The sequence below is a fragment of the Pleurodeles waltl genome, chromosome 3_1 (genome assembly GCF_031143425.1).
Source record: "Pleurodeles waltl isolate 20211129_DDA chromosome 3_1, aPleWal1.hap1.20221129, whole genome shotgun sequence".
NCBI lineage: Eukaryota > Metazoa > Chordata > Amphibia > Caudata > Salamandridae > Pleurodeles > Pleurodeles waltl.
In genome coordinates, this window is record NC_090440.1 from 1,641,848,541 (window position 1) to 1,641,871,930 (window position 23,390).

The 23,390-nt window shown below is 42.2% G+C and overlaps 1 protein-coding gene and 1 long non-coding RNA gene across 3 annotated transcripts in view; one reads left to right on the top strand and one right to left on the bottom strand.

Annotated features, from left to right (window-relative positions):
* HAT1 (histone acetyltransferase 1) overlaps positions 1–23,390 on the top strand; it is a 290,158-nt gene that overhangs the window by 253,262 nt on the left and 13,506 nt on the right. The window lies entirely within an intron of this gene.
* The window catches only part of LOC138285428 (uncharacterized), a 264,408-nt gene continuing 252,854 nt past the window's right edge, over positions 11,837–23,390 (bottom strand). Inside the window, exon 3 of the long non-coding RNA XR_011201593.1 lies at positions 11,837–11,922. This is a non-coding gene — a long non-coding RNA (uncharacterized lncRNA). The remainder of the gene's footprint in view (positions 11,923–23,390) is intronic.

Consider the following 23,390-nt stretch of genomic DNA (forward strand, 5'->3'; position numbering starts at 1 on the left):
ATGAAAACAAATCATAATACTTTACGGGTTGATGTGCAAAGGATATGTTTTCTGAAACCCAATTTTCACAGCTTGTTAATACACTATATAGTTTTATCAGTAAAGCCACAAGTTAGTGGAGTGGTTTTTGGACATTTTTTGGAAAGTTACTGCGTGTAGATGACAGCATGTTACCACATCATGGTTTAGTAATGTATTTATTAAAATTGAGTGATTAAACAAACTGAGAAACACTCCTGCCCTGATGGCAATGTTGTTAGTAAACTAAAAGAAGTCCTAGGTTATGTGGGCTAGACCTCATGGGTATGTGGGCTAGATTCTTGTGATGCATGCAGCAAACTTTAGTCTACCTAATCAAACAAAAGAGGTTTTTTTGTACTGCCGAAATGCTGAGCTCACATATTTGAAGTTGCAATCATATGTGAGAATTAAGATAAAGGCGACTTTGTAAACTATTTGCCTAGGATCATACAATTTGAGACACGTTTACGGGTTAAGTACATTACAGTTAGATCGAATAGATTATTTAAGTTACTCGACATGCAGGTCTAGTAACATTTTTATGATTTTTGAGCCCTGATGTATTTCCAGGTGTTGCGGAAGACCTTTGTCATGTATTGATGCCACAAATGTACTATCTGTTGTGTCTTGGCTGCCACTGATTCCCTTGTGTGTGCCATTGGCACTAGTGCCGCTATCCTTCGCCATGCCTGGCTGAGATCCACAGGTTTTTGGGGAAATGTCTAGTTGTGCATTACGGACATACCCTTGATGGGACTCGTTGTTTTGGGTATAAAACAAGTGATTTTCCAGAATACAGTTCTCCTCATCAAGGGCGTCTATGATAATTTTACCTGCAGAGTGGGAGATAGTGATTATAGCTTTGAAGTCAAGACCGATGTGAGATCTGGATGCTTGATGTCATCGTTGCACTTCAACCTGGTCATCAACCGGGTGATGCGGCGCACAACTGAAGACCAAGCCAGAGGCCTCAGGTGACCCTTATTCTCTACACTGGAGGTCCTTGACTATTCGGGTGACCTAAACTTTCTCTTACACATACCAGCATATGCAGGAAAAGACATCTTGCCTCCAGATCTATGCACAGAAATTGAGCTCAACACAAGGTCAGACCTCAGAAGTCATGCCACTCAACCCGTCCCAATTAGGATGGATGGAGAGGACCTAGCCATGGCTGAAGAGCTCACCTTCCTAGGCAGTACTATCAAACATGATGGAGGGGCAGGCAGTGACATTAAGAGCAGGCTGATCAAGGCCAAGAATGCCTTCAGGATTCTGAACAAGGAGTGTAGGTCCTCTCAGTACAGAACCAATACCAAGCTGAGGTTTTTCCAAGAGCTTCATTCTGTCCACACTCTTATATGAATCAGGATGCTGGCAGGTGATTAAAAGCGATTTCACCCAAACTGTCAGCCTTCCACACCAGATTCCCCTGGTGAGAACCGAGAAACTAGGCAAGATACAGCAAAAATTTTGTGATTTTGGGGAAAAATGGGGGGAAAGTGTTGCAGAAGATATCAGCTGTTTTTTCCCTGCAAATGGAATCAACAAAGGGTTTATGTTGCCAAAATCACCATCTTCCCAGCTTTCAGAAAGAGGCAGACTTGAATCAGAAAATCTAATTTTTCAACACAGTTTCGGCATTTTTACTATTTTTTGTGCTTTCAACCTCCTTCCAGTTAGTAACAGAAATGGGTGTGAAACTAATGGTGGATTCCGGACAATGAAACATTTCTGAAAGGTAGACCAAAGTCTGAAGGATCTGCACAATGACCCCTTGCTGAATTCAAAGTTTCCTATAAAAGAGTAACAGTTGAAATAAAAACAAATTTTTAAATTGAGTTGAAAAATAAAAACATTTCTATCTACGTTTTCATCTGTAACTTTTTCCAGCTCTGGCAGTTTTTCAAAAGCAATATACCGTTATGCTCGCTGGACACTTAAGGTTGTGGGGATCTGAGGGGAGCCAAAAAACTTCCATTTCTAGCACAGGCACACAAGTGGGGTAGCGTTTTTATCAGGACAAGTCGTGAAACGCTGGGTGGTGGTAATTTTGTAGATCCCTGCACATTTCTGTAGTTTGCCTGAAATAAATGCAAGGAAAAATAGAGTTTATATTCAACGTTTCACCTTTGCAGAGTATTCTGGGTAAGAAATTGTTGGGGAATCCACACAATCCACACATACGTGGACTCCACTGGGTGTCTGGTTTTCAGAAATGTCTGGGTTTGGTAGGTTTCCCTATATGGCTGCCGAGCCAGGACCAAAAAAGCAGGTGCTCACCTTACAAAACTTGGTTGTTTTGTGCCAGGTACTTATGATGTCTCCACAATACAATTTGGGCCCTTCCCTGTCGCCGCCCAATGAGGAGGGCTACCCAAACCGTATGAGTCACCCAGTAGGACTGCAAGGTGGGTTCTACACTAACCCCATTTTGAGCATAAGGCCCAAAAATATCTTCAGCTCTGCCAGCGAAGTGGGAGTCCACTGGAAAGTCGTAGAACGGGGCCCTAGAGTGCCTCCATGCTCCCTCAGAAATTGCTCAGCACACAAATTTGTTTGCTGCACAATTTGCTGAAGGAAGTCAACATCCAAAAAGAGATGGACGTAGTCAATTGGCAAAAAGTTGGAAATATCTACTTTATATCCAGCTTCACCAGTAAAATGGAATTTGGGGCTGAACTAAATTGGGAGGCTGCCAAGAGAGCACTCTGTCTGTGCTTGCTGCCACACGCACCTGCTCACTGGGTTGGGCTAACCCGCTGTTGTCCCGCTGCACAGACTGCTTGCGAAGAGACAGCACGACTGTCCTCATGGTCTCCCTCAGAATCACTGGAAGTGGAGTCATCGGATGGGACTCTGCTGACTGAAAAATCACTCCCAGATTCTGCTCCATTGTCCTATCCCTCAGATGCGGTTTCAGTGTCTGCTGTCTGAGTCTCTGATCCTGCCTCAGTGCTGTCCTCCATAAACCTAGTTGTGGCTTTAGCAGCAGTCATCCGAGATGCAACCTCTGTGTCTGGCTTAACTGTTCCTCTAAAATACTAGCCTACCTAGAAGGCTGATATGCTTACAGAATTGCTGGTGCATGTGTGATGTGTGCAACAGTAAATGTCAATCACCTTACCTTGGCTTTGTCCCTCATTCAGGAGTTTCTCTGAAGACACTGGAAAAAACAAGAGACACACTATTACTTCACCTTGCCACATACCCATCTTCACAACCTTTAGCACTGGTGGCGCTCAGTCCGACCATCTTTTTTGGTGCTCCCGCTCCCATAACCTTCTCCTCAGATTCCCTCACAACCACCCAGCAAAAGTGACCTTCATCTCTCCATAGCCCCTCTCATATTTATATTTCATTTGTTTTAAAGTGCTGGTAATGGCTGGCTTTACCGATCCACTCAGCTATTCGCATAAAATACAGATCTGTTCTTTGCAGCAGGCACATACCTTCTGCGCTACTATATGGCATCAAAACTGCCACTGGACAAAAGTCTGATCTTTCATTAGCAGGAACATAATCACAAGTTATCTTGACATTTTTATTGCTTCCTAAAAGTATATATGTGTGTGTGTGTGTGTGTGTGTGTGTATATATATATATATATATATGTTCGATGGCATGTGTAGCTGCAGATACACATGCTGTGCACATCCCGCCATCTAGTGTTGGGCTTGGAGTGTTACAAGTTGTTTTTCTTCAAAGAAGTCTTTTTCGAGTCACGAGATCGAGGGACTCCTCCCCTTTGGGCTCCATTGCACATGGGCGTCGACTCCATCTTAGATTGTTTTCTTTCCGCCATCGGGTTCGGACGTGTTCCTTTTCGCTCCGCGTCTCGGTTCGGAAAGTTAGTTAAACTCTCGGAAAATTTGACGGTATTGTTTGCGTTCGGTATCGGGCTAGTTACAACAGATCGACACCAATTTCGGAAGAGCTCCAGTGGCCCTTCGGGGTTTTCGATTCCCCTGCGGGGCCTGGTCGGCCCAACCACGTGCGTCTTCAAGGCTAATGGAACAGACCCCATTCCGCTTCTGCCCCGAATGTCACAACAAGTATCCTTATACAGATCAGCATCTGGTCTGTAATTTGTGTTTGTCTCCAGAACACAAAGAGGATACTTGTGAGGCCTGTCGAGCGTTTCGGTCGAGGAAGACGTTAAGAGACCGAAGAGCAAGAAGACTACAAATGGCGTCGGCGCCAGCAGGACAACGACACTTGGAGGAAGAAACCTTCTCCATTGCGGATTCGGACTCGGACGAGGTCGATCCCGAACAGACGCCGAAAACCGTGAGTAAGACGTCACAACACAAAACTCACGGAAAAACCGCTAAAGCCCAGGGGACGCCACCGCCAGCAGACCATGGCTTAACCCCAAAAATAGGTGACCGACCATCGGCACCGAAAAAGGGCATGCATGTGTCGAAGTCATCCGACTCCGGTCGAGATACCGGCACAGAGCAGACTCGACCCCGAGACACCGGGTCAGAGCAATCTCGACACCGAGAGGGTAGCACCGAAATGAGTCGGCATCGAGAGATCAGTACGCCGAAAATTTAAACAGTGTCTTCGGAGCCGAAAAAGTTTCCGTACCGAAACATCCGGCCTCGGAACCAAAATCGGGTTACTACACCGTGGAACAGGGCCTGTCCTCACAGATGCAAGGACACGGATTCGGACAGGAACTAGAGACAGTGGAGCCAGATTACACTCAAAGAAGGCTCCACATTAAAAAAGACACAGGTAAGATCAGTACTCTCCCTCCAATACGAATGAAAAGAAAACTTGCCTTCCAAGAGAAAGACAAGCAGCCACAGGCAAAGGTGGCAAGACAAGTGACTCCGCCACCATCTCCACAACGCTCACCACAACTATCACCAGTAGCCACTCCACCAATGATGCAGTCCCCAACTCGCACAGGGAGGAGTCAGGATGATCCCGACGCATGGGATCTTTATGATGCGCCTGTACCTGATAACAGTCCTGACAGTTATCCAGCAAGACCGTCACCACCTGAGGACAGCACTGCCTACACACAGGTGGTGTCAAGAGCAGCTGACTTTCTCTTTAATACACTGTCGTCTGCACATAGCCAGTACCAGAGTCTCCCTATGTTACCAGGAATGCTCAAACACTCCAAACAAGTGTTTCAGGAGCCTGTGAAGGGCAGGTCCATAACTCCAAGGGTGGAGAAAAAACACAAAGCGCCACCAACAGACCCTGTGTACATCACGCAGCAATTAACACCAGACTCGGTGGTAGTAGGGGCAGCTCGTAAAAGGGCGAACTCGCACACCTCAGGAGATGCCCCACCTCCAGACAAAGAAAGTCGCAAGTTCGACGCTGCGGGGAAAAGGGTTGCGGCACAGGCAGCCAACCAATGGCGCATTGCCGGCGCGATATGATAGGGCTCATTGGGACGAAATGCAACATTTCATAGAACACCTGCCCAAAGAGTTCCAAAAAAGAGCACAACAAGTGGTGGAGGAAGGCCAGAGTATCACGAACAATCAGATACGTTCAGCAATGGATCCAGCCGACACAGCTGCTAGGACTGTAAATACAGCAGTGACCATACGGAGGCACGCATGGCTAAGAACCTCAGGATTCAAGCCGGAAATACAACAAGCAGTCCTGAATATGCCCTTTAACGGACAGCAGTTGTTTGGGCCAGAGGTGGACACTGCCATAGAAAAACTTAAAAAGGACACAGATACGGCCAAAGCCATGGGTGCACTCTACTCCCCACAGAGCAGAGGCACATTTCGGAAAACACATTTTCGAGGGGGGTTTCGGGGACCGAGCACAGAACCCTCACAAACAAGACCCACTTATCAAAGTCAATATCAGCGGGGAAGTTTTAGGGGACAATACAGAGGAGGACAGTTCCCAAAGAGTAGAGGGAAGTTCCAGAGCCCCAAAACTCCACAAAATAAACAGTGACTTCAACGTCACAAATCCCCAACACGACACCAGTGGGGGGGGGAGACTAACCAATTTCTACAACAACTGGGAAGAAATAACAACAGACACGTGGGTCCTAGCCATTATCCAGCATGGTTATTGCATAGAATTTCTTCAATTCCCTCCAAATGTCCCACCGAAAACACACAACATGTCCAAACAACACATGGATCTCTTACAACTGGAGGTCCAAGCGTTGTTGCAAAAAGAGGCAATAGAGCTAGTACCAATTCATCAGAAAGGAACAGGAGTTTACTCCCTGTACTTTCTCGTACCCAAAAAAGACAAGACTCTAAGACCTATACTAGATCTCAGAACATTAAACATATACATCAAATCAGATCACTTTCACATGGTGACACTGCAAGACGTGATCCCATTGCTCAAACAACAAGACTACATGACAACACTAGACCTCAAGGATGCGTATTTCCATATACCTATACATCCTTCCCACAGAAAGTACTTAAGGTTTGTAATCCAAGGGGTACATTACCAGTTCAAAGTGTTGCCGTTCGGGATAACAACAGCGCCAAGAGTTTTTACAAAATGCCTGGCAGTGGTGGCAGCTCATATCAGAAGACAGCAAATACATGTGTTCCCGTACCTAGACGATTGGTTAATCAAAACCAATACCCAAGAACGGTGTTCACAACACACAAAGTATGTTATAGAAACCCTTCACAAGCTAGGTTTCTCACTCAACTACAACAAATCACACCTACAGCTGTGTCAGATACAACAATACTTAGGAGCAACAATCAACACAACAGAAGGGATTGCCACTCCAAGTCCACAAAGGGTACAGGCATTTCAGAACGTAATACAAGCCATGCACCCAAATCAAAATGTACAGGTAAAATTAGTGATGAAACTACTAGGCATGATGTCCTCATGCACAGCCATTGTCCCAAACGCAAGATTGCAAATGCGGCCCTTACAACAGTGCCTAACATCACAATGGTCAAAGCACAGGGTCAACTTCAAGATCTAGTGTTGATAGACCGCCAAACATACACCTCGCTTCAATGGTGGAACACTATAAATTTAAACAAAGGGCGGCCTTTTCAAGACCCAGTGCCTCAATACGTAATCACAACGGATGCCTCCATGATAGGGTGGGGAGCACACCTCAACCAACACAGCATCCAAGGACAATGGGACACTCAGCAGAGACAGTTTCACATAAATCACTTAGAACTCCTAGCAGTATTTCTAGCGCTGAAAGCATTTCAACCTATAATAACCCTCAAACACATTCTTGTCAAAACAGACAACATGACAACGATGTATTATCTGAACAAACAGGGAGGAACACACTCAACACAGTTGTGTCTCTTGGCATAGAAAATATGGCATTGGGCGATTCACAACCACATTCGTCTAATAGCGCAGTTCATACCTGGAATTCAAAACCAGTTAGAAGACAATCTCTCTCGGGATCATCAACAGATCCACAAATGGGAAATTCATCCCCAAATACTAAAGACTTACTTCCAAATGTGGGGCACACCGCAAATAGACCTATTTGCAACAAAAGAAAACGCAAAATGCCAAAACTTCACATCCAGGTCCCCACAGGCTCACTCTCAGGGCAATGCGTTATGGATGAATTGGTCAGGGATATTTGCGTACGCTTTTCCCCCTCTCCCACTCCTTCCATATATAGTAAACAAATTGAGTCAAAACAAACTCAAACTCATACTAATAGCACCAACTTGGGCACAACAACCTTGGTACACAACACTACTAGACCTCTCAGTAGTGCCCCATATCAAACTACCAAACAGACCAGATCTGTTAACTCAACACAAACAACAGATCAGACACCCAAATCCAGCATCGCTGAATCTAGCAATTTGGTTCCTGAAGTCTTAGAATTCGGGCATCTAGACCTTACACAGGAATGTATGGAGGTCATAAAACAAGCTAGAAAACCAACCACAAGACATTGCTATGCAAATAAGTGGAAAAGATTTGTTTATTACTGCCATAATAATCACATTCAACCATTACACGCATCTGCTAAAGACATTGTAAGTTACCTACTACACTTACAAAAGTCAAAGTTAGCTTTTTCATCCATAAAAATACATCTCACCGCAATTTCAGCTTATCTGCAAATTACGCACTTAACTTCATTATTCAGGGTCCCAATCATAAAAGCATTTATGGAGGGTCTGAAAAGAATTATCCCACCAAGAACACCACCAGCTCCTTCGTGGAATCTCAACATTGTCTTAACACGACTTATGGGTCCACCTTTTAAACCCATGCACTCATGTGAGATACAGTACTTAACATGGAAGATAGCATTTCTGATAGCTATCACATCTCTCAGAAGAGTAAGTGAAATACAAGCATTTACTATACAAGAACCATTTATTCAGATACATAAACATAAAGTAGTTTCGACAAACAAATCCTAAATTCTTACCTAAGGTCATAACACCGTTCCACTTAAATCAAACTGTGGAACTCCCAGTATTCTTTCCAGAACCAGATTCTGTAGCTGAGAGAGCATTACATACATTAGACATTAAAAGGGCACTAATGTACTACATAGATAGAACAAAACATATTCGCAAAACAAAACAATTGTTTGTTGCATTCCAAAAACCTCATACAGGGAATCCAATATCCAAACAAGGCATTGCCAGATGGATAGTTAAATGTATTCAGACCTGTTATATAAAAGCAAAAAGAGAACTGCCTATTACACCAAAGGCACACTCAACTAGAAAGAAAGGTGCTACCATGGCCTTTCTAGGAAACATACCAATGGCTGAAATCTGTAAGGCAGCCACATGGTCTACGCCTCATACATTTACCAAGCATTACTGCGTGGATGTGTTAACAACACAGCAAGCCACAGTAGGACAAGCAGTATTGCGGACTTTATTTCAAACAACTTCAACTCCTACAGGCTGAACCACCGCTTTTGGGGAGATAACTGCTTACTAGTCTATGCACAGCATGTGTATCTGCAGCTACACATGCCATCGAACGGAAAATGTCACTTACCCAGTGTACATCTGTTCGTGGCATGAGACGCTGCAGAATCACATGCGCCCTCCCACCTCCCCGGGAGCCTGTAGCCGTTTTAAGATGAGAAAAAATTAGACTTGTACATTTGTAGATTTGTAAATATATCACTTTTAAACACATTATGTACATACATATTTACTCCATTGCCTGGGCACTATTACTAGATACACAACTCCTACCTCACCCTTTGCGGGGAAAACAATCTAAGATGGAGTCGACGCCCATGTGCAATGGAGCCGAAAGGGGAGAAGTCCCTCGATCTCGTGACTCGAAAAAGACTTCTTCGAAGAAAAACAACTTGTAACACTCCGAGCCCAACACTAGATGGCGGGATGTGCACAGCATGTGAATCTGCAGCGTCTCATGCCACGAACAGATGTACACTGGGTAAGTGCCATTTTCCATATATAACAATCCATTTCCGCATTTCGGAAACAGTTTCCTTGGTCACGAGAGGCTCGTGACCAAGGAAACTCCTTTTCCAAGATGCGTTGATTTTTGTGTGTGCCATTAGAATACTCACTACAGCAATTACTTTGTGACTGGAACTTTCGTTTTACTCGGCGGAGTACGAATCGCTAAGAGTGAGAGGAATTTAATTGTAATTGTAGGGGGTTGCTACCCCGTTCCGGTCTGCCGTGTTGCGGTGAAATGACTAAGCAGCTTCAATTTATATGTGTATGTGTGTGTGTGTGGTTTCTCAGGGGGCTGATCCCGTGTATTGACAAAAGTGATCTGTGTGTGTGTATATATGTGTGTGTGTGTGTATGTGTATATATATATTAACTGTTTTGTTTTTTAGACGTGGTTTCTCTTGGGGGGGGGGGGGGGGGGGGAGAGGCGGCGGGCCCGGCCCCCCAGGGAAACCACAGATTTTTAAACAAACGTTTTTACATTTTTCTTTTTTTTAATTGCCCCCCTATGGGGTTGCAGCCCTTTCCCCACAAGGGCTGAACCCCCCTCGCAGATTTTGTCCCAGATGTCTACTGGTGTTTCCTGGCCGTGGATCGCAGCACAACTGCAATCCACAGAGACAGACAGACACACACACACACACACACTCTCTCTCTCTCTCTCTCTCTCTCTCTCTCTCTCTCTCTATCTCTCTCTCCTCTCTCTCCTCTCTCTCCTCTCTCTCTCTCATATATACGGACACCAAAATCGCACTCCAGGACCGTGGTCCAAGAAAAAGGTTTATTCAGCAACGCGTTTCGCTCTGATGATTTTTTCACAGCCAAAACATATATATATATATTCTAGTTGTAATTTGAAAGTGATAATTCTTCAATATTAGAAGCCATAATCTCCACTTTCCAGCTGAAGGGAATACATGTTTTGTGTTAAAAAATATTTTACATTTACTGAGAATACAAAAACAGAAATACAGGATGGCTGGTGTGATTAGAAGTCGTATAATCTTTTATGATGACTAACACCACCAAAGCCATGTCTTACAAATGGTGTATATAGCAGATGTTTACTTCTTGAAACCTGGCTGAATGAAATATTCCATAATATTCGCTGTACGCTTGTTGTAATGCATGTACTAAATTTGGATAGCGCCAGTGTGACTAATAGTATGTGAACCACAGAATAAACCATTGATATAACAAGGACGCATCCATGCTAATTTATTCGGGGTTAGGAAAAATGAACAGCAGAAAGTAAGGCATCTATAGGAGGAGAAGGAGGAGGAAGCGAGCAAGGAACAGCATAACAAAATGGCAATTTATTTTGCTCTTTGTGAGTTCAGTGGAGTCTACGTAGGCATCGAAACAGGATAAAACTGGCTAAAATCAAAAACGCTTATGACAGATTAAAAAAAGTAAAAGATGTATGAATTACAACAGATGGGTAAGGTCAGGCCAAACTTTGAACGTGACTGAGACAGATCTTCTAGATGAGACTTGGGGCTGTTTTGTCAATGACGGTGATTATCGGAAAAGGATCATATGGCAACCTAGACTCTTCCAGAGTCACAGCTCACGTTCATCAGATGGTGGAGTACAAACCTTTACTCGGAATGGGAAAAAAATACATTTACTAGAGCTTTGATTTTACAAAATATTCAGCCATTTTTATAAAAACTCTTCATTAAAGCTTGCAGCCTTCCATCACTGAACGTGGCTACTTGGTTCCTGAAAACCTCATGTGAAGTTGCCCTTGAAGTACATGACCAGTTTGAAAGCGCTAACGTGTACTGCGAACCTCATGATCTCTCATGTAGAATGTCCTGTATCTGGAGTTTGGAGAAACGTATGGACTCAAAGACACGTCACCAAAGATGGATCTGCTACACTTACTTGAATTGCCTAAGCATCAAGACAATCTATGCAGCTTCTAGCTGAATTCGTGGCTAAAGACAAAGGTTTCCGAAATAAAGTTCCCAAAAAATGCGTGGCTTACAAATGTGAGAGATCATCCAGCTAGTAGCTGAAGCCGTGGCCCCACTTCATTTTTGTTGATCACCCTGGCTATATCTTCAAGATTAAAATTGGATGTTGAACAATCAGTACAACAGTAGCTCCTTTAGGAAGAAAGAAATGCTGGCACAATAAAATCAATCAGAAAGCGAGTAATATTTTCCAAGTCGCATTAACTTGGGAAACCGTAGAGGAGACAAGCGCAACAGGTCATTTAATTTGCAGTGAAAAGTGGAATCCCAGTCCCAAGAGTGACAGACAAACCAATGATTACCAAACATTTTATCAGACAGACCAATAAATAATGCACAAATTACATGCTATTTTCTTACAGTTATGAAAAATGTTAAATACTGCAAACATGCTTACGTGGTATAATAGGATTTTGAGGTCATTTCCTCTAGGAATTGTGGATTAATTCAGCAGCGGATTTCAGTCGTTCTCAGTAAAAGTGACCTATAAAACACTGCAAGCAGAACAAATGTTTCAAGTGAGAATAGAGCAGGTCAGCTTGAAAAAAAAAGCCCGAAAGATATATTCATTGTCGCTGTATTGTTAATACAATATATGCAAGATAATACATAAAAATGATATGGTCAGTGGGGGAGCTGAAGTTTCAGAAGATTTCCGGTGTTGGCTTTATATTCTCCAGGAACCTTTGACAATACTGGTAATCTTTGTTAACATTTATTTTCTCACATTTAGTAATTTAAACATTACAAGGATGTTATGTTATATTGATTTGTATAGCGCACTAATCACCTGAGAGGGTGTGCTTCTCCTAACCTACTTCAGTAGCTGCTGAACATACATGTGCAGTGCCATCACCAGTCAGTTTACCCACTGCTTGAGACCAAGATCAGTGCTAGTGACGTCAGTGCCTAGAAAATTAATGGTCAATATTTTAAACAAAAGATAGTAATGAAAACATTTCGAAAGTGTATCATTGGGCTGTGAATTCTATCAATACATGTGTTCAAGTGTCTCTTTGCTCTTTATCCCAATATAGCTCACCATTCTGAACAACATATGAAAAAACTGTATGCTCTGTGCTTTTTATTTCACCTGGTTTGCATTTTCCCCCAGGATGTTTCTTTTTAGGTCATACTCCTTGAAGCCCCATCCAGTTATGGACCATGCAGAATCATCCAGCTGTTTCTTCCATGTAGGGCATTTAGCTGCAGATCAACTTTCTACACTTGGACGTTATGCACCCAGCCCTGTTTATGCAGCTTTAAGGGTGAAGCGGATGCTGAGCACTGCTTCATGATTTAATAAGCCTGTCTTGTATTTTAGTGACAGTCTTTTTTTATTTTTGCATTCACTAGAATTTCTAGTGGGAGTTTTCTTTATACTTCTTTCATGACCAAATGCCATTTTGCACTCAGCAGTCTAGCGGCAAATTGGCTTGCCTCAAGGAGTTCCTAACAGCATAATTTAGCAAATGAACTTTGAAGCGGATCCTGAACTCCGCTGTGGCATTCTTTTTAAGAGTTTGGGTTTTTTAAAAAGTGTTTTTCAAGTGTGAAACTTGATGTATTGAGGCCGTATTGTTTTTTCGGTGGCAATCTTTCTTGTATTTTTTCATTTGCTAGAATTTGATGTCTTAAGTTTTCTTTATACTCACTTTCTGCCTGACCGTCATCCTGTGGTCACAGGTCAACCAGTGAATGGCTTTGCCACAGGGAAGCTATTTTGCGCATTTATGCCAAAGGGAAGTCCATCTGCCCCCGGCTGGTACCAGCCACTATGCTCAAAATCCTGGTTACTCAGAAGACCAATTTTATTTTTCTACACTTATGACATGTTCAGTATCTCCTCCGACACTGACGTTAAATTTAAAAACAAACGACATATGTGCTAGACACATTTCAATAAGTAGCATGTGTCACCACAGCATCCAGTTTAAAACTTCAAACATAAAAACTTCCTTTAAATTACAGGATTGCAGATTGGCTAAAAGTGGCTTACCCAAATATGCCCTCTCTAGTTAAACATAAGATAGACCAAACGTTATATATTGTTCTTTGCTGAAACCTGTCTGAAAGAGGAAGCTTTTCCTAATATCTCCAAAGTAATACCCAAGAACTACTAAATTGTAAATACGAATAGGGAGTGCAGTAAGAGAGGGGACTGAGTAGCTGCAATTATTCATCACCTCATCCGCTCTTCTTAAAAACCCTATGGAAGAGGTAGACCTCCTTTTAAAAATCAAACTGAATAACAGTTCAGTAGCCTGTTTATTAACCTATTGTCCCCCACCCACCCACTATATGGCAACATTTCCCTATCCCCCCAAGCATTCTATGAGTCCCTTTGCTCTTCCTTAACAAATTACTCAAGATTGTGTAGTCTGGTTGATTTTAATTATTGAATCAAAGGCTTGATCTCTAGCCCTAAAGATGCAGAATTGACTGAGGCAATGATATGACTGAATTTGGACCACAACACAAGTCCAGCACACATCTAGGGACACACCTTGACTTAATCTGGAGGCTCAGTTTGAACCAATCCAATACTGTCATTCAGCCTTGTATCTGGTCCGACCACCATCTAATTAATTTCTGTATTCTGATAGACATCTGTAAAGTGACCCGCAAGCAAGAAATGGACTGTATGGAAATGGCATCAACTCAATAAGGAGAATATCTACCCTCACTCAAACATACCCCACATTCAGTGAAAATATCATCAATGCAGAAAAATTATTTACTTTGGGGCTCAGGCATGCTTGCGATGTTTACACCCCACTAAAGGGACAGTATGTTATAAACTGAATTAAGCCAGGGCCCTGCTACTCTCCAGAGCTAAAAGAGGCAAAACTTGAATTCCACCGACTAGAATTAAAAGGGCGAAAAAATGAAGAATGGACTAAAACAAAATTTAAAATAACACTTTCAGTATAAAGAAGGAAATGAAAGCAGGTAAAATACTCCATATTACACTAGCAAAATCTTAGAAGCAAATAATAAACAAAAAATAATATCCTGAAGGAACTATCCTCTTCAGACAAGCTCACAACCACCTTCATTCTTAATCAGGCATTTTGTGATAAACTAAACTTCTACTTTTTGGACAAAACTAAATCTATTAAAGGAAGCATAAACAACAGTAGCAGTAGCTACAAGTGGGACAGAAATCCTACCATCTTTGTGTCATTCCAAGGAATAAGTGAGGAAAGAATATACATGTTGATGACCATCTGTGGAGGACACCTGTCCCCTAGCGGTGATAAAATCCTTGTGCACGTTAGTTAGCAAACTTTTGAGGTGTCTTTCAAAGGAATCATTAGCACAGGCCATAATATCTGCGTCATTCAAAAATGCCATAGTACTTCAGCTACTTAAAAAACCCAGTCGGGATCCTGAAACACTCAAGAACTATAGGGCGATCTCCTAACTTCCTTACCTAGCGAAAATATTAGAATGGCACATGGCGAAAGAAATGTGTGCTCACATTAGGTCTGTAGATTTTTTCCATCCCTTGCAAGCAAGCTTCAGCCTGCTGTACAGCATGTAGTCAGCCATCCTATCTGTAGTCGATGACCTATGATGGGACGACAACCAAAGACTGATCTCTGACCTGGTACTTTTGGAACTGTCAGCAACATTTAACGCCACCAACCATAAGATCTTGGCCCACAGTGCAGAGAAGGCAGTGAATTGAATCATCTTTACTTAACCACACTCGGGCTGTTCAATAGGTACATTTTACTGCAACACTGGGAGTAACCCAGAGCTCTTGTCTATCTTCACATATGTTTATTCTCTACATTAGGCCTTTGGTTAAAGAATTAGCACTGAGAGGTTGCAGGCTGTATGTTTACGCCGACAACTCATAATTTTTCATTCGTCTGGACGGAAGGCTTCACACCTAGTTCCAAAACTCGATACGATTTATCACTGATTGGATGAGGGTGAATCAACAAACTTATTTCAGACAAAACTGGCATAGTAATTTTAAAGAATAAGTCCAACCTTTGGAACTAAGACTACTGGCCTCATGAAAATGGGCAGTTACCGGCACCTAAAGAGTTAGCTAGAAGCTTGGGAGTGGATATTGATAGCATCTTCGTTATGAACCAGGAGATTGGAGCTGTAGTATCTAAATGCATATTCATGCTAAAACTACTTAGAAGGATTACCCCTCTCCTCCTCCTTGAAGCAAGTAAATCAGTTGTGATGGCAGTACTCGTATTTAGATTGGACTACTCCCATTATGTTTACCGAGGACTACCTAACATTACTATCCACAGACTACAGGTCATACAGAACGAAGCTGTGTGCCTCATATACCATCAACCAAGATGGGTACACACCTCTTCATTACTGAATAAACTTTACTGGCTTCCCCTTGAGCACTGGATCTGTTTTAAGATATGTTGCCTGACATTCAAGGGGTTGAAAGGTCTTGCCCCCAATTCATTTCCAGAGAGGTGAAATATCATACCCCTAGACAAAATCTGACATCGGCTCATTCAAACCTTTTGGCCACTCTGAAATTTCGGAAATGTAAGCAGAAGCGGCCATCAGAAGCTCGCTTCCAATGAATGTTCGTCTTGAACCGAATCTAAATCAGTCCCACAAGAGTTTGAAAACCTGGCTCTTTATACAAGTTCACTCTGATAAGCTCCTTCTTGTTCGGCATCTTAGTCCCTTCTTTTAATTCTTTTTCATCACCAAGAAGCCTCTGGGTGATCGTGCTCTTTATAAATAAAATTAGCATAACATAATGGTCCTTTTGCATAATTTGTGTAATATGTGGGAATTGGGTCTGATATGTGAAATAGTAGGCTTAGTGCTTGGTGAGAACTGCAAAGTAGAAATGAGGTCTACATTTTGCACTATTAATGTGAAATTAATGTTTTTGTTTGGATAAAGTAGGTTCCAGTCTACACGAGGGGAAATTTAATTTGATATTACGACTTGTTTACATTTTCCACGCTGGCCCCAGCTACACATTCTGTACCTCTACAACATCTGCAAAATATTTTGCTTTTAGATGTTTTTAGAGCTAAACTAACTTTACAAGCTTGTTTTATATTGCCATGAATATGGTTTTGCGCATAATCTGAAAAAGCAGAACTTTGTTGCAATACAAACAGGAAAATGTCAACATAGATAATCCTTTCGAAGCTGCAAAAAGAAGCAAATGAAAATACAGAAGAACTGAAAATTGGCAGGGTCCTAATTAGGAATGTGATGGCAAAAAGGTATTTTTAAGGATCCTCTAAATTTGAAGGTATTTTATGGTGATCACAGACATCTTTCAAGTGTGTGGATTTTTGCATTGGGAAGATGGGCGAACCCCCCATTATTTGGGAAAGATATCACAGCAAAAGTTAACTTACACCAATATCGATAAAATGGAGTCTTTTCAGCACTTGATGTGCAGAGAATTGCCACAGTTCCTCACACTTTTTTCCTCTGTCTTCCATAATCACCACAGATTAGCTAATACTTCCTCCATTGTTTGAAAGAAACATTATGGAAAGTGCTTTATTCCATTCATTGCTGGGTGTAACTACTCTCGACACCTCTGCTCCACAGCTGAAAAAAGAAAAGGATTCAAAATATATGAAAGGCAAACATGCCTATGAAGTCTGTGCCCCTTTTTTGTTTCAAAGCCAGCGTTTTTGAAGTGATTAACATGCATGAGGTATTTTTATGTACATTTTAAGTGCTACTTAAGTATTTACTTGATATTTAAATGTGTAAAGATGCTACATAATAGGTGATTAGATACACTGAAAGAAGCATGCATCAAATATTTGTGGGATGAATAATTGACAGATTTCCATGCCTCAGTCATTTCTCTGCTAGATAATACATGTATTTTGTTACCATATCTGTGCAAGCATTCAGTGACTGCAATTTATTGTGTTTGTGGAAGTCTTATCGCAATTGTTCAACTCTTTCAAAGCATCAAAATCGATGCTTCTAATTCAGTGCTGGGTATAGGCTGTTTAGTAGTTCCTTTAGCGTGGATGACTTGATGTTCAACCCTAATCGTTTTAATAGCACTTGATACTATTTATTGCTGTTGTGTTGCTTGCATGTTTTATTTGCTGCAATATTTAGTAGAAGCAGAAAAGGAAACTGGAAATACTAGAAAAATGCCCTGAATGTTTTGTCACACAGAGCGTTTTTAACAAGGTTTTATTTTATAAACTGTTTCTGGTGTGTCTTTTATGTTAGTTTGCAATTATTGTTTGTCTAAATCCTACAAAGATGTGCCACAAAAAAAGGAAAACCATGGAGGCGCTAAATTGTACAATATGAACCACAAATAATGTGTTGAAAAGATGTCCTTTTTGAATGTCCCTCGAATGCCTCTGTAAACGGTAATGTGTGTTCCCAATGCTTTCTTCAATCACGTTTGATTGCAGTGACAAAGTAAAATAACTTCTCAATCATGAGATTAATATTCACAGTTCGTGAGCATCTTCCTGTAGGTGTGTGTGTGGTCACCTTTTCTGCACGTGGGAAAGCTCACCAATTATTTTTTAAAAACCACACCATTCTCTCTTTTAATAAATAGATATATAAGGATTAAAAAATAGAAATCAAAAGCTGGTTTCAAGAACACGTGGCAGCATTTCTTACTGAGCCCCTCTGTAACTCCCCCCCCCCCCCCCCCCTCCCCGCCATCAAAAAAGAAAAAAATGAAACTGTTTCCATAGCAATACAGTTTGGCACATAGAGAAAAAAAACTCCAGTCACAGCACTCTAGGAGCTCTACAACACCAAAATACAGCACAGTGGCCGTTCGTCCCTAAGGTAATTTGTCTGCGAGCTCTGAACAAAAGGGTCCCCCTACATCTGTGGTTCAACATAAATCAACTATGTATGGAATTGTGTTGCTTTTTTCAAGTTTGTCAGTATCGTTTATGTAGAGCGTATTTACAATTAATCTGTTTACCTCTTTTTTTCCTCAAGCCACCAGAGAAACTATTATTGAATTTGGGCCATTTCCCCCATGTGGAGAAGGGCTCTGTTGGATTGGGGCTTCTAATGGAACCATGTTGAAAGTTATTGCTAGACTAGTGGGGTGTAAAGGGGGTAGTGTGTTAAAAGAGAATGCACCTATCTATGATAGGATGCCACTATCCATGTTGTTTTTTACACTCTGGTCATAAGGCTGAAACCTAAACCCCACTCATGCAGATGTACGGGCATTTAAGGGTGAGGTACATTTGTGCTTACCAGGAATGGAACACCTAGTTCTTCAGTCATGGTACATTTCTTACAGTTAACTTCCCTGTTACAGTTAGTCCATTTCCTACCTAATAGGATAAACTAATGATGGTGAATTTGAAGGAGGTATTATACGTTTTCTTTGATAAAATAAAAACGTTTTATTATCCAGAGTTGATGTTTAACATTGATGAACACATTTGTGATTATTCTTATTCACCATTTAAGGATGGCTACACATAGGATCTACTCTGCAATTCCGCAACAGTGGAATCTGCCCCCAAACACTCTGCCCTCCCCTCCCCCCCCCCAACTTACTGACTTGAGTTTAATCATTTTATTTAAAGAATGAGATCCTGATAGCTGTGCACCAACAAGAACCAGTAGTGTTCTGAGGAGATTAAATTTTACTGCTCCAAGATGTTTCAATCCAGATTTTTGCATGAAAAAGAGATCATTGAGAAATAACTTGACACCTCTTAAATAAAAAAAGCATTTGCAATGCAATAGGTCTTGCATTAGCGAGAGCTAGAGCTTTTGACATTGTAAATGATAATGACAACCTCGCATTTGGGACTGTATAAATATTTAGCCATGCAGCACATTACATCTTTATCACAAATAAATTCTGTTTGTGCATTCCTTCATACACTTGGCATTAGACTGTAATGGTCAAAACAGTCCCTACAGAGCACCACAGTAAAAATAGCATTTGGAAGAAACATGGTCATGTAACCATATATTCATCCCCTAGAGGGTATAATCACATTACAAAAAAATAATATAGAACATTGCAGTGTAACCAAATAATTAGCCCCTTGAGGGCACAGTGTATTACACATTTTCAGGCTTAGCGGGCCTTTTAAATATCTGTGGAGTCAGTGGCACCTGGTTGCAGTGCCGCAGGTTGTTACTAGATGTCCCTGTAGAGTCAGTCAGTCATTAACTTTATACGGTCCCAATTAGACAATGAAAGTACAAAGACATCAACATATTCATAAACATTTTTAAACTGAATATGACACTAAGCATAAATAAAAGCAGACCTTTTATGCATAATGATCAATGGAATAAGCCATCCAAATATTTAATAGCCGAACCGGCCTATAAGTGGCTTCTCTTCCTAAAAACACAGTCAAAAATGGAAGCAAGTCACTTTGACATAAAAATGCATAATATTTCCACCTTCGGGTTACCTTTAACAGCCGGCCTGAAGACATTAGTTGATAGTGGGGTCCAAAAAACAATGTTATGTTTACATAAATCGGTGGGGACCCCATCTGGACCTGAAGCCTTTGCCGCTAGCTGCACTCTGAATGGCATTAACGACAGAAGCGTTGTTAATGAGATCAGCTAACCATTCTTTGCTTACTGTTTTAAGTGATTAAACTAAGGCTTCCCCCTGGGTTTCTTGAACATCCCTAGGGTTAAACATAACAGAGTAATGAGCAAACCAATCCTGGCTACTGGTATGACACTCGATGCTGGAAGAAAAATCATCCGTAAAAAGCGTTTGGTTAACCTTCTCTCTGTAGCGTCAACAGCAGAAGGTGCAATACCACTGGTCGAAGCTAGATGTCCCTGTGGAGCCAAAAGCACTCTGAGTACAGTGTCACAGAACGCTGCCAGAACTTCTGACGTCAGAAGCTCAGAAGGTCATCCAAACCCGGAAATGGCTGGAGAAGTACCAGGTCCTCAGTGAAATGGTTGAAATATTTACCCATGCTGCACATTAAACTGTTATTGGAAATAAACTGGGTTTGCACATTCCTAAATACACTTGGTATTAGATTGTAATGGGCCGAACAGCCCCTACAGAGCACTACATTAAAAATAGCATTCAAAAGAAACATGGTCATGTAACCAAATAGTCATCTCCTAGAGGGCATAATCACATGAAAAAAAAATGCCAAAGAACATTGTAGTGTAACCATATAATCAGCCCTTTGAGGGCATGGTGTATTCATTTTGAGGTCTAGCAGGCCTTTTAAATATTTAACTGTGGAGTCAGCGGCACAAGGGTGCCATGCCGCATGTCATTACTAGATGTCCCTGTAGAGTCAATGGCAGAAGGTGCAGTACCACTGGTGGTAGCTAGATGTTCCTGTAGAGTCAACAGCAGAAGGTGCAGTACCGCTGGCTCTGGTTAGATGTCCCTGTAGAGTCAACAGCAAGAAGTGCAGTACGACTGGCAGTGGCTAGATGATTCCGTGAAGCCAAAAGCACTCCGTGTACAGTGTCACAGAATGCTGCCAGAACGTCTTCTGATTTCTGAAGTTGAGAATGTCCCCCAAACCTGGAAACGGCTGGAGAAGTACCAGGTCCTCTGTGAAATGGCTGAAATATTTAGCCATAGTGCACATGAAACCTTTATCAGAAATAAACTGTGTTTGTGCATTATACTACCATTGGTCGTGGCTAGATGTCCCTGTAGAGTCAACAGCAGAAGGTGCAGTACCACTGGTCGTGGCTGGATGTCCCTGTGGAGCCGACTGAGTCAGTAGTGCCTTGGAGCAATTATCATCCTTCAGCCCTTGGAGAGCATAGTGCATTACACATTTGCAGGCTGAGCAAAGCCGTCAGAATATTATTACAAACAAGGCCCTTATAACACAAACTCCTCTCAGCTGTAAAAACAAAAGTTCCAGCCATAAAAATATGCATTGAATGGTGGAAGAGGTTGTTATTTTGGGCCCTCTCTAACCTAGTGTGACCCACAAGTTGGCCTGGTCAGAAAAAGCACATCATTCTAAATGTTTTGGTGGTGGTCCTATTGCCCTAGGACCACCACTGGCTATGGCCAGAAATGTGTTGTAAAAGGAATGCCTGCAAAGCATTATGGGGTGAGTTACCCCGATTGCAGCGAATATTGTAGCATCAGCTCTTCTGCTGTGAGGGGAGAGCCGCTGTTGAGGATTCAATACCTGGGTCGATTTCACGCTACATAAAGCCACAGGAAAAAATGTACGAAACACACACACAAGTCAACTACATTTATTTACTGATTATGTAAAGTAAGGACCAAGTCAAAGGCAAAAGCAGAAAACGACCCGCGCACAATGACACGAGTGCTTACTGACAAACACAAGAGGCAGGAAATAAAAAATATTCTGTCCAAACAATAGAAAAACAATGCAGGCATAATTAAACTGTACTTGGCCGGTGTGCCTCAGCCAGGTACAGGAAGTGATGTATCGGCTGCCAAACAAGTTGGGAGGCAGCAAAACAAGAGGGACGCTGCCTTCAACTGATGGTAAGCAGCAGGCAGGAGCAGAGTCCTATACTCATTCCAACAGGTCTTGAAGAAGCGCATGCGCGCTGTCTAGGCTCAACCTAAAAAGATTCCATATCGCTGGGAGTGCCCATTTTGGCTCCAGTTCATGATTAAGGAAAAGCGTTATGTTTAAGACTTGCAAGAAGGAAGAGAAGTCCATGACCTCTCCATGGTGGGGTTGTCCAAGCAGGACCTCGTCCCTAGCACCACCCCATCCCTAGCACCCTTACTGATGCTGGAGGCAGATGGTGTTTCCAGAAATCCATGTCCGCACGCAAGGAGGCCCGAAGGCTTTGTCGACAGCAAGACAGAGAAAGCAGGCTGCTATCCTCAAAGGACGATACCTCCACATGAATTGGCAGAACCCAAGAGCTACGGCTCTTGTCCAGCTACAGACTCAATAATTTTAATCTACACCAAACTAGTACTTAGCTACTGTTAAGATAGCTTATGGGGGGACAGGTTTTCTATAAGACTACTTCGGAGCCAGCCCTTTATTCTCCAATGTTCATCAACTTTAATGTTAGATTTGAGTTTTTCCTCCTGTGATACCTCTACAACTCGGGACCATAGTGGGATCATGACCCATTCTGTAATTGTTTTTATTTTTTTTTTCTTTTCTTTAGAACTTTGTTCCTATTACACTAGGTTCCTCTGTTCTAACATGCATGTTGAGACCCAAGAAGATCTCCTCTCAGATGGATACATATGTTTGTAGGCAATGGTACCTGTCTCCCCCAGGATGCCATAAGGGGTTTTCTCAGCTAGACATATCTTTCTAAGTAACCTGAGATGGGTATGGAGCCCGGTTTTGAAGTAATGGTGCCCCTCATGCCGATATGCCCCCTCTAAGAATAGTTTCACTCGACATTCAGGGTCTCAACTCTGATCAAGCGCAGGGCGCTCCTTCAGTTGCTTAAACTCATACGTAGTGATAGTGTTACTACAAGAAACCCACCTGTTGCCACGAACGTTAAGAGGCTGTGCTCCTATTGGCACCATGTACAATTCCACGCATCGTGTACACACAACACCAGAGGGGTGGCACTTTTTCATCTGAGAGGACTAACCTTCCACTTAGATGACACATTGCTGGATAGAGAGGGCCGGACAGGAGGAATCCAGGGCAGATTGGCCTTAATCCCTACTACACTAGTCTCTTTATGGCCCAAATGAATACATAGCAGGTCTATGCCTCCCTCCTCCCCCAAGTTGCCAAGGCAATAGACTTCTATATATGTTCTATTCTTGTCTGTTCACGCCCCTGTGTGGCTGCCAGTGAGTACTGTCCTGCCCCCCAAGCCTTCCCCTTGAATGATAAATGAGGTGCCCCTGAGGGATTTAAGTTTTAAGAGTCTGTATCAAAGAAACAATACAATATTACTTTTAAAAAAAACAGAACTGGAGAGGTCACTCACTCAGTTTTATGTGATGCCACCAAGGCTGGCTTAAGGGGCAAAGTGA